The following is a 12,326-nucleotide window of genomic DNA, read 5'->3' as shown; positions in this document are numbered from 1 at the left end:
TTCACAAGGCCCACGAGCCTTTAATACTGCTATTTATGAGGTTGTCCTCAAAACCACTACAGGGAATCAAAAAATGGATCTTACAATTACAGGAATACCAGTTCACGGTTTTCTATTGCCCTGGAACCAAGAATCCAGAAGATTGTCTCTTGAGGCATGTAAAACTGTCCACAGAGAAAGAATAGTCGGGCGCTGAAGAAGTGGAGGTGGAGGTCAGGCTGTTAATGGAACGATCCAGACCGCTACCCATTTCTCTCATGGAGATTGTGAAGGCCACAGCTACCAACGAGTGTCTCCAGTTGGATATCTCAGCGGTAGCCTCCAGAAAATGGTGCATCTTGCCCATTAAAACGCCCCACCATTTGAAGAAATATAAACCTCCTAAGGGGTTCACTGATACACCTGGTCCTTTTAACCAACAAAGAAGAAATTGTCACAGAAGCTGTAATGTAAAAATAATGCATTTATTAACGTCAGATTAGGGAGACTGTGTCATACGGTTCCCTCAGTCCACTGTAAGAGGCATTCTAAGGAATACAGAGGACAGGGGCCTTATATATGCATAGGTTACATTAATCAGCATAAATCAAGGGGAGGTCCTGGCACATACCAGCATGCAAATTGACTAATATGGGTATACAAAATTTGCTTGCTCAACAAAGTGGGAGGGGAGACTAAACTGAGCACATCAGTAAGAATAGCCTGACAGTTCTATACTAGGAGCAGGTGCATTCTATAAGCAAGGCCTTTCTGAGCATGTGCAAGGCTCTGGAAGAGGGAGAAAGCACATGGAAAGCACATGGCTAACTAAGATGGCTGCCAAGTACAAAATGGCTTTCAGCTCATGCTAACAGCGATTCCTGCAATCTTTAACACAAATGGAGGAAGCAAGATTGGTGTTAGCTTCCCTGTGTAATGTATGCACAGATCTGGCTGTGTCCCTGAAGGCTGTCTTATGAGATGCTCCTGTCTGGTGGTTCCTGGGCCTCTCAACAACAAGTGGCTGTACTTGCTCACTTCGCTCAACAAGGAATCGTCAAGATGAAATCACGACTGAGATGTTAGGTCTGGTTTCCGAGTTTAGACAACCTCGTTGAAAAAACAGTTTGCCAGTGCCCACTGTGTCATGCTGCCAGACAGGCGGAGCCGTCAGCGTCAATCAGCAATGAAGATATCCCGCCATTTCCGTGGCAGAGAGGAAGTGCCGATTTTGGAAGCCTGTCCGATGGCAGACACATACTGATTGTCATAGAAGAATTTTCAAAATATCCAGAAGTTGAAGTCATGGACTCGACATCAAGTCAAACCATAGCTTGGCTAGAGAAAATCATGGCCACCCTTGGGCTTCTCAAAGAACTGCGCACCGACAATGGCCCTCCGTTCACCAGTCATGAATTTACGGAATACTTACAGTCCAGATGCATTCATCACAGAAAGTTACACCCCGCTGGCCACAAGCAAATGGAGAGGGAGAATGGTTCATGCGCACTTTAAACAAGGTGCTCCGGATCGCTCTGGCCCATGGACAAAAAAACATGGAATGCGATCTTTACACTTTTCTCAGAGAATATTGCCTTACACCTCACTCAGCGACCAAATTCAGCCCTAGCTCCCTGTGTGTGAATCGACCGTTGGGTGATGTCATTCCATAAATTGACAAGTCGTCAACAATGCAGAAGCAAGTTGCTGAAACACTGCAACAGCAAAGGATATGAAATAATCGTATGTCCCGAGTCCGCAGAGCCAAACGAAATTCCATCTTGGTTGGCGACCTGGTGACGGCAAAGAATAGGCATCCACAAAGTACGTTCATGCTAACTTTTGAGATTGATCCATGGCGAGTACAGTCAGTAAAAGGAACAATGATCACTGCCCAGAAAGCAGGCGAAACCTACACAAGCAATGTGTCTTTTTTCAAACACTATCAAGCTCCTGCAAACCAGCCCAAAAAGGATCTCGCTGCACAACTGTGCGCCCTTCTTTGGAATTGAGCTCAGATGTGCAATCTGATTCCCATCAACATCCAAAGAGGACAAGGCGAGACGAAACGAGGGCAGAAGCCATTCGCCAAGGGTGGGAGAGGTAACATCCTTGTCCTGCGAGATCTTCTCGTCTGAAGAATTTTTTTATTTTTTTTTTAAACAGATTTTATTGATTGCATAGTAAACACATATTACGCAACGCTCTGACATCCAGAGACAATCACCAGTATTAAATGTATTTATTTATTTAAGCAGCGTTATAACGCGCTCTATTACTACCAGAGTATCCTGGCGCGAGAAAAAGAGAAGAACAAGCATGTGGCCAAAAAAGACAGAAAGTGATCGAAGAACTAAAACGCAGATCTAAAAAGGTGCGTTTTCAAAGCTTTCTTAAAAGGGACAAAGTTCTGCATCGATCTCAAGAACAGCGGCAGAGTGTTCCAGGCTGAAGCTGCCAGGACGGCAATTGACTGGCCGCCAAGGCGAGCGCGCCGAAAGCGGGGTATCTTCAGAAAATTCCCATCCGCTAAACGTAAAGATCGAGTAGGAATATACCGGCTGAATCTTTTTTTCAGGTAAGCAGGCCCAAGATCGTTAACTGCTTTAAATGCAAATGTTCGGATTTTAAAAGTAATCCTTTGAGACACCGGCAGCCAGTGTAGTTCCTTCAGATGACGGCGTACGCTCTCTCTGCTAGGCACATTCCACAAAAGTCTTGCCGTCGCATTTTGGATGATCTGTAATCTGGCGACAAGAAAGGCCAGTGTGCCACTAAGCAGAGAGTTGGCATAGTCGAGCCGAGAAAGAATTAGAGCCCTTGCAACCGACTCTCTTGCAGCTGAAGGAAGATAATGGAAGAACTTTCGCATGGCCCTAAGGGATCCGAAGCACACCCGGTAAGTTTTTGTATGTGTGCCTCGAATCTCAGATCCTCTCCAAACCAAACTCCCAGGTTCTTAGCCGGGATGGTAACTGAGCTTGGCAGGGGAAAATCTGAGGGCCACAGTAGTTCTCTGAAATTAGGTGGAAAATGGCCATACAGTAAAATTTCAGTTTTGTCTTCGTTGCATTTCAATTGATCTGCAGCCAACCAATTAAAAAACGAAGAAAGACAAGACCGAATGACCTCCGTGTTGAGTGCTGTATCAGGCCATGTAAATAATAACTGCGTATCATCTGCATACGCGATAATTTGGCCCCCATTTGTTCCGCCAGCACTATAAGCGGAGTAAGGTACACATTGAAAAGTAGGGGGCTCAAAGTAGACCCCTGGGGTACCCCTGTAATAAGTGGCTTAACCGAAGAGGAAAAAGGGGGAACCCAAACTTGCTGGGACCTGTCGGACAGAAAAGATTTCACCCATTCTAGTGCAGACCCCAGCACCCCAATATCAGCCAATCTAGTCAGAAGAAGTGAGTGCGGGACAGTGTCAAATGCGGCAGAGAGGTCCAATAAAATTAGAGCTGCTCTGCCGCCACTGTCCAAACACTGCCTGATTGCCTCTGTGATCTCCACCAGAGCTGACTCCGTGCTATGTGCTGCACGAAAGCCCGACTGGGCAGGATGGAGGGCCTCCGAGGATTCCACAAAGGCATTCAGCCGACAAAAGGCAAGTTTCTCTCCAATTTTAGCCATGGCTGGAAGCAGGGAAATGGGTCTGTAGTTGCCCGGTAAATCAGGGTCAGCCCCTGTCTTCTTCAAAAGGGGAAGAAGCTTTGCCTGTTTCCATTCCAAGGGCACCTCAGAAGTGTTAAAAGAAAGGCCTATTATTTGCGCAGCCTCCGCTGCCACTGATTCAGCAACTGCCGCCAACACCCGAGCTGGGCATATATCATCAGGGGCACCAGATCTCAGAGACTTAATCACAGACAGGGTGTCTTCCACTGAGGGGGGGGTAAATCTGTCCATGATATGAATAGGCGGTACTGTAGGTCTAATAATATCACCAATCCTATTCTCGCCCGTAACCACTCTAAGACTTTGCTGTATAATAGCAATTTTTGTTAGGAAAAACAAGGAGAGATTCTCACACCGTTCGGTAGAAGGCTTCACCGCAATTTGTTCGGCGCAGGGAGAGAGAAAGCTCCTGACAATGGAAAAGATTTCCCGACTATTGTTATTAGCCTTCTCAATTCTTCTGGCGAAATATTCCGATTTAGCCCGTTTAATGCTAGCATAGTACTCCCTCTGAGCTGTACGGAAAACTACCTTGGCTTGGGGGCAATACGCTGTCCGCCACACTCGCTCCAGTTTCTTACAAGCAAGCTTAAGTATTCGTAATTGAGGCGAATAACAAGTCTGCGAGGGGGTCGACCTATCTCTAGCTGATTTAGACCCTTTCGATGAGGCGGAGATCCCCGCTCTCAGCCACCCGTCGAACGCCTTAAGGGCCGAATCCAATTCAGTACCCAGGATAGGTCTATTTTGATCAAGCCAGGCAATAAAATTGCCTACATTGATCTTCGGGGGGAGCATGTTCCGACCAGACTTGGGCGTTTCTTTCATGGCCGACCAAGTAAATCTAATCAGCCCATGATCAGTCCAAGTCAAAGTTTGAGGAACATCTACCTTCAAAGGAAAGTTGGAGCATATAACATCTAAAGTGTGCCCCCCCAAATGAGTGGGGTAGGACACCCATTGGGTTAATGAAGCCATGTCGAAGGAGTCAAGTAAATTCTTGCTTTCCTGAAGAGCAGGGCAATCAACATGGATGTTCAGGTCACCAAGCAGAAGAAAACGTGAAAACCTCACTGCTCGGGGAACCAAAGTCTCCAGAAGGGCTTTAAGAAAAGGGCCTGAAGGGCCTGGCGGTCGATAGATGAGAGAGCCACCCAGTGTAAAATGAGGGGACAAAATTAGAGAGAAATTCATAACCTCCCCCTCCGCTATATCATCCGTATTTTCAATATTTATGACCCAAGCCTCCCTGAAGATAACGGCAACACCACCTCCTCTGCCACTAGCTCTGTCTTTCCTCCGTATTTTAAACCCTCTGGGAATGGCCAGCTCAATATCGGGAGCACAAGAGCTGTTAAGCCATGTTTCTGTAATAAACAGCAGGTCCAATGAACCCTCTTCCAAGAGAGAAAAAATTTCTGCAGTGTGTTTACACATTGAGCGGGCATTAATTAAAGCAGCCGAGATAGACCCTAGGTCTAGAGTAGGATCCGATGGAGTAATCTCGTTAATACTGCATGAAAAACCACAAGCAGAGCAGGGGTTAAGATTAGCAGGATCTATTTTAACACAGGATAATCCCACAACAGGCGGCGGGCGCAACGCCAGCAGACTCGATCGAGTAAACCCAATCACGGTATTGTCAGTCCTCCCCCTCTGTAAGGTAGCCCGTCCTGCGTTCGCCGCGTCCGAGGCGCGGACGGGCACAGACGGGCTAACCTTTGGCTTACCTTCGGCGCGCCTAAGGCGCGCCCGCCATGCGCGACCGCTGCGCGCTGATGAAGGCATACTAAATTTATGCCGAGTCCTCTCTCCCCCAGCTAGAACGCTGCCACCAGTTCTGCTGGGGAGAAGGACTACTTGTAAGATGGCCGCCAACCCTCGCCACGACCGGAGCACCAGCCGAGGTGAGAGGGGCCAGGAGAGGCTTTAGAGAGCAAGTGAAGGAGTTAAAATACCCCCGCAATAGTCCTGCACAACAAAAAAGATTAACAGAGTAAAAGGCACCACGTTTTTAAAAAAACGATCTTTGCATGATAAAATTCATTCAATAGCTTTTTAATATATGTACTGTTCGGAATTATGGCCACAAGCAAAGCGGAGGAAAAAGGGAGCTGCCACCACCCAAAGACACCGCAAAGACTAACAGCCTCAGCTGAATTTATGCCGAGTCCTCTCTCCCCCAGCTAGAACGCTGCCACCAGTTCTGCTGGGGAGAAGGACTACTTGTAAGATGGCCGCCAACCCTCGCCACGACCGGAGCACCAGCCGAGGTGAGAGGGGCCAGGAGAGGCTTTAGAGAGCAAGTGAAGGAGTTAAAATACCCCCGCAATAGTCCTGCACAACATAAAAGATTAACAGAGTAAAATGCACCAAGTTTTTAAAAAAACGATCTTTGCATGATAAAATTCATTCAATAGCTTTTTAATATATGTACTGTTCGGAATTATGGCCACAAGCAAAGCGGAGGAAAAAGGGAGCTGCCACCACCCAAAGACAAATGCATTCAGTTCCTGTAAAGAAGCAAACATACAAGCAAAAGGTGAAACTGAGGAACCCCCCCCAACCACCCATAACCCCACCCCCCCCGCGCGCCGCTGCCTGCTCCGCCTGTATCATGCACGTCAGGTATAACGCATGCCATGTGCACCAATGTATCTGTAATACAGTCATAACTGTCGAACCGTAAGGGAGGCTGGATAGCATTGTCCTCAGGTGGTGGATCCAGCTCCAGACCACGATAGTCTGCCCACCTCTTCCAAATTTTGAAGTGCTTTCGAGGGCAGCCCCTAGCCACATAAATTGGTTGCTCCAGCCCCATACAAAAGTCCATCCCATTTTTCCAGGCTATGAGCGACGGGGCCCGGGGCGCCTTCCATGATCGTGCAATGTCTCTTTTGGCCAGCGTTAGCCCCAGTAACAGTAAATGGCGTTTGTACCTATTGCTCCCTAACCCAGCCATGACGTGTAGCAGAGCCAGCTTAGGATCCCTCTGAAGCACCAGGCCAGGACCTCATCTAGGCACCGGAACACCCCATTCCAGAATTTCCGTAACACCCTGCAGTCCCATACTGAAGAACTTTGTTTTGACCTGAATTATGGTATATTTTCATCTGTCTCTCTCTCATAATAATGATGTCTTGTTCATGATCAGCAGCCAAGGATTTAGTGCTGTTCTGTTCATATGTTTTATCTGTTTGAAATAACGGAGGAAGGTTGTGTTTGTGTTTGTGGGTGAGCCCACTGTAAGCGAAGGTAGGAGAGGTGTTCATGACCTGAGCCCTCCCTCCAATCACGCGCTTGATGGTCCAGGCCGTGATGGAGTAAAAGGAAGGCAATAAAAGTGCCCAGAGCTCATACCTCATGGCGAATTACTATTCACAAGTGACTGGGGATTATCTTTATACCAGCTGTGCCGCATCACTTCGGGCCCCGCTAACATCTTCACATAACATCCTGCTGCACTGTCAGAGATGCTACAGCCTGGCCCACATCTGCGCTTTAAGCACCTGGACCGCTGCACTGAAGAAGCAAGCAAGGTAGACACGCATATGGAGATACAGGCCACCGCCGGCCTACAAGCCAGCCCCGAGTGTGCATTTGACTTGTAGGGATAATTTGAGATTGCACCTGAGCCTGATTCTTGCCTTCAGTAAAACTACTAAGGAACACCAACCATCAAATGGTCACCTGGGGTGGGATCAGCACAAGGGAATTTAGCGCAAGCGTTGGGCCACAAAGGAGAATTGTCGCCATGATCACTGGCTTGTATACTAGTTGAATTGTGTAGTATTTACCACACCTATGTGATTAAAAAGTACTTTCCTTTCTAAAAAAAAATGGCAAACACTGAGCTGCTTATTGAAGGTATTAGGACTGTTGGTTCGTTGTTGAGTTCTAGGCTCAGGCATACCATGCTACCTTCCTGAAAACCTGTGTCAGCTCACCCTGCTACCCTGAGAATCAAGGGCGGAGAGGAGTATACTTAGCCCAGTTTGAAGAGCCATGGTAAGGCAGCACCAGGACACCGTGAAAATTAGATACATTATACACAGACCCACACAGATCTGAGGCTTCCATGCAAATGTTTTAGGTTAGAGACAGTTTCAGGCCCCTGTAACAATACAGGCCTCTGCACAGAAGTAGCGACTTAAGAGAATAATTTGTCTAGCAGAGATAAATAGGTCACATTGTTCGTTAGAAGGCCAAGAAACATCTAAGTTAGTTGAACTACTGCATAAAACTTCGATCATATGTCCCTCCAGACTCAGGAAACCAGGAGTGCTTAAGCACAGAGGTTACTGAAATAGGTTATTACTGAAATAGGTTACCACAATCTCATCTGGTAGATGAACGAGCCAAGATGCACCAATCACATAAGAGCCCGCTTCCTCTGAAGCGATGCAGTTTCTTACACCTTTAGCTTGAACATGTATATAGAAAGAAATACCAGGTGCGCATCCTGCCTTAGTATATACTGACGCACATGTGCATGCTTCTGCCGAGATCACACTTAAAAGTCAGATAGCTGCTCACTCGCTTCTGCAGAAACTACAGCTTCACACCTAACCAGCTAGATGGCTTGATGGAAGAAACCTCATACAAAAGTTCAGATAAGCTTGGCCAAACGGCGATAAGCAGGATATACCTATGCGCTGCGCAGTTAGATAAATATATCTTTGCTCCACTTAAATTCTGAGTACCGAAAACCACATTGGGGGTTTCCAAGCTGATCATGTGAGGCTAGGCCCACCTACCTGCTATTCTGTTTCTGAGAAATTACTACATCTACTGATGCTATCTTGAATGTCCTGTGAGAACATTGCTTACGTCAGTGATGAACTTGTAACCTTCTGTTTTGTGGTTTGCCGGAATATATAGGGCTGCTTCTGAGCTAAAACTCCAGACATCAAGTTGCATCTCCTCGGAGGTGAACTGATCTCCTATAGTGACTGATCTTCACTGCAGTATTGTAATAAACCCATAATGCTGTGTCAACTTGTTTTCTTGGTATTTGTTTGTTACAATGATGGAAGGTACAGAGGTGGTAGGTTTCAAGTAGGTATTTATTGTAGTACAGAGTTACAAAATGATGATGTTTAAGCCAAGATATAAATTAGGCTGGTAAGTTACTCTGTAAATATGCCCCACCACGAGCTGTTCTCCTGGCAACTCAGCCTTCAGTCACCAACTGAATCTGTACACTCATCCAACATTCTTATGACATGTATAACATTCTACATAGGGAGCAGGGGAAGAAAGAGAATATAGAAATACCTATACTACATATCCCCTTTCTTTACACTAGAGACAAATAGAAAAGAAGATTCAAAGAATGAATAAAATATGCTAAATGTAATAAACAATAATTGATGAAAGCATATATGTCAATAGAATAGAAGACAAGGAAGTAAATTGAATGGTGGCTTTGGGCACGTCTCTGCTGTTAAACGAGCAAGTGCAGAACAAAGAGGAATCACGTCATAAGGAGCTGAAGCAAGAAGGTAGGTTTCATGCGCTCCTCGCGCACTTCTCTTTTTTAAACATGATGGACGACAGTTAATGACTTCTTGCACACTTCGGTTAGCGCTGTGCTGTTTCAATTGTGTTGGCTTTGTTGTGTATAATAACGTGCGTCGCTTCAAACACATTTTTAATTTTGTGCCAAATGACAGTCTAAACACTTTCTAAAATTATGCTGCCTTTCTGTATATTCTCGGAGATAAAAAAAACTGATGACGGTGTCTTTCTTTTAAACATCTGCTGCTTACTGTAACTCACCATGGCTCACAATCATGACAGTTTTAATAAATGTACTCGGATGCTTGTCTATTGTCATATTCTGACGGTGTCTTGTTCTGTTCAGACTCTGTGTCAGCCACTCGATCCAAGACAATAATCACAAGTTCGAATAACATTAAAAAAAAAACGCAAGCTGAGTTAACTCAAGTGAATTCAAATCACAGCAGTCTCTAAATTACATTTGCATGTGGCATTGATGTATTAATCCGTCCTTTTCTTTTACTGCTGCATTTTCACGTAATGTTGAATATTTCGTATTTTGTCACTTTATAAACTTATTCACATCAACATTCTGGGGTCGTCCGTTAGAAACAGGACACTGGCAGAAAACAACTTGAATTTATTTTCAAAAACAGCAGTCTCATCTATTGACTTCGGAAAGTGGGATTAACTTTGAATGCTTATAGATCAGCAGGGCTATAAATTTTGTGCTGTCTTCACTCGACACATGAGTTTGGATTAACCATGTAGGTTAGAAACTCAATAGGCAGCAGGCTTTCAAAACAATATGTTGATTAAAGAAACACAGCAGTTTTTTTTTAACTCGGTAGGTTTGTAAATCTTGAGTAGCTGATGGTAATTAAAATAAAATACAGCTAATTTAGAATATTTAAATAAACTCACCAAGCTTCTGTATAAAATTGGAAAGCCCAAGTTGAGGCTGACGATGTCTTAGTCACTGGTGGGGCAGGGGCTGCCAACAGGTTTTGCTGAGTAGGTAGAAGCTTGGTTCTTTGAAGCAGTTGCAGTCTTTTAAAGATAAATAATTTGCTGTAGAAGTAGGTTCTTTGAAGTAGGATTCACGCTGGTTTTTATCCAGAAACGTCGCCAATGTTACAATGATGGAAGGTACAGGGGTGGTAGGTTTCAAGTAGGTATTTATTGTAGTACAGAGTTACAAAATTATGATGTTTAAGCCAAGATATAAATTAGGCTGGTAAGTTACTCTGTAAATATGCCCCACCAGGAGCTGTTCTCCTGGCAGCTCAGCCTTCAGTCACCAACTGAATCTGTACACTCATCCAACATTCTTATGACATGTATAACATTCTACATAGGGAGCAGGGGAAGAAAGAGAATATAGAAATACCTATACTACATTGTTCAATAGATTTTCCCTCCAACAACCGGTGGCAAATGACCTCAACCACCAAGGTTGAGGCCCGGTAGCAAGTCTGCCCTGCACATCCCCACCCACCCAAACAAATGGGGTCCAGCATCTATGTTCTATTTTGGGTTGGTAGTTGGTTTTTGGAAGATTAACCAATGGCACGCTGTTTTTTTCCATTTCGGGCTCTCCTTCAACAACCTAAAGCATTATGTGGGCTGTAGCCTTGGTTAATTACACGTGAAACAATTTAACAAACAAACCTCCACAAAAAGATTGGTAAATTGGAAGCTCGGGCTGGATTATGGTGCCCTGATGGCATGCATGAAGTAATGTTATTCTTATTTAACTTCAGATGCATAATGTAGGTTGCAATTTTCCTTCCTCTGCGAACGGCCTGTGACACTTTTAAGAAAAGCCTTTTCTGGTGCATCACGTAGCAGGGCACATTAATGCAATACCATTGCAAATATGGTGAAACTTGTGCTTTTTTCACTTCTAAGAGAATTTATGAATATTCGTCACCACCTTGACTCATAAAGTATGCTATGTAAATGTGAGGTCTTATGGTACTTCTTGTGCTGTTAATGAATTCAATTGTAATGTTATGTTGTTATATTATAAAAGTATTTATATATCGCGCACTGCTACTCAAGAGTGTCCTGGCGCGTAGGGGAAACAGTAAACATGTGAGGCAGTTCCTTGATATGCCGAAGATCATCGGGGAGCGCATTCCTGAGAGTGGCGGCCTTGACCGTAAAGGACATCCCCCCCAGACGAGCTAATGTGAGGTTACCGAGTTCACCGAGGGTTGCCTGTCCCCTCCAAACTCCCCCAAAAGGTTGAGAGTTATGAGCAAACGTTCGCTTTCACCTACATAAAAAGCAAGCTTCAATTTTTCGTTGGATTGTTTTGAACAACCTCAATATTTTGATAGGCTGCAGTTAAGGGCACATCATTCAATTTAACACTTAATAGTGGGATGTAGCTTTCGAGCACCACAAGTGTGACAACATAATTTGAGGCACAAAGTGGACTGTTTTACCTTTCACGTCAATCTAATACTACAGGTTGCTCTCCTGCTTATCTATTAAATATTTTGACACCGATCGCAATTTAGAGTATTTGTACCAGCAGCAAAACGCACATGGGTGGCACATTTGAATACAAACAAAATTACGCACTGCTAATTGCAAAAATCTCAACGTTGCAATGCACATATCTAGAAATGTAGAAATGTACCATATAAAACAAAAGTACCTCGTGTAATGCTTCATCGATAGGCCGCGGGAACGGCCAGAGCTCGGTCAGCCGCAAGCACACGTTTCGCCCCGGCCGGGCTGAGGAGAACGCTGCTCACATCACCGGACACACCCAAGCCAAGACCAGATAATGAATTAACGTTATTTAAAAGGGATGAAAAAGTAAAAGACGATGAATTTTACTTAAACTCCGTTAGACGGCTGCAATTTGTTTCCGGAATCCGAAGAAAATACGCTGCAATGACGTAGATCACGTTCGTCACGTGACAGGACAGAGCGTGACTGGGCTCCGGGGAAAGCATGTATTGCCACATTGTGCCTTTTCTCTCACAAATGTTGGATATTTTGGCCATTTTGTTTGAGAAAAAAATAAGTATTCAAGGTAGCGAACGCGCATGAGGGGACATTTTAAATTCGGTAATTGTGCTCAGTGGAACAGCCAATCGAGACAAATTCGGTTCGGCCAGGTGAATGGAAAGTCGTGGATTTCAGGGA

At 44.9% G+C, this 12,326-nt stretch overlaps 1 protein-coding gene across 8 annotated transcripts in view; it reads right to left on the bottom strand.

The window, feature by feature from the left end:
- The window catches only part of TERB1 (telomere repeat binding bouquet formation protein 1), a 1,077,176-nt gene extending 1,065,117 nt beyond the window's left edge, over positions 1 to 12,059 (bottom strand). For all 8 annotated transcript variants that reach the window (XM_078669239.1, XM_078669238.1, XM_078669242.1 and 5 more), the window contains exon 1: positions 11,830 to 12,059. The gene's annotated coding sequence lies outside the window, so the exon portion shown is untranslated. The remainder of the gene's footprint in view (positions 1 to 11,829) is intronic.
- Between the last annotated feature and the right edge of the window lie 267 nt (positions 12,060 to 12,326).

This window comes from Lissotriton helveticus, chromosome 12, assembly GCF_964261635.1.
Source record: "Lissotriton helveticus chromosome 12, aLisHel1.1, whole genome shotgun sequence".
NCBI lineage: Eukaryota > Metazoa > Chordata > Amphibia > Caudata > Salamandridae > Lissotriton > Lissotriton helveticus.
The sequence above is the reverse complement of the archived record's forward strand: the minus strand, read 5'-3'. Positions and strand labels throughout refer to the sequence as shown.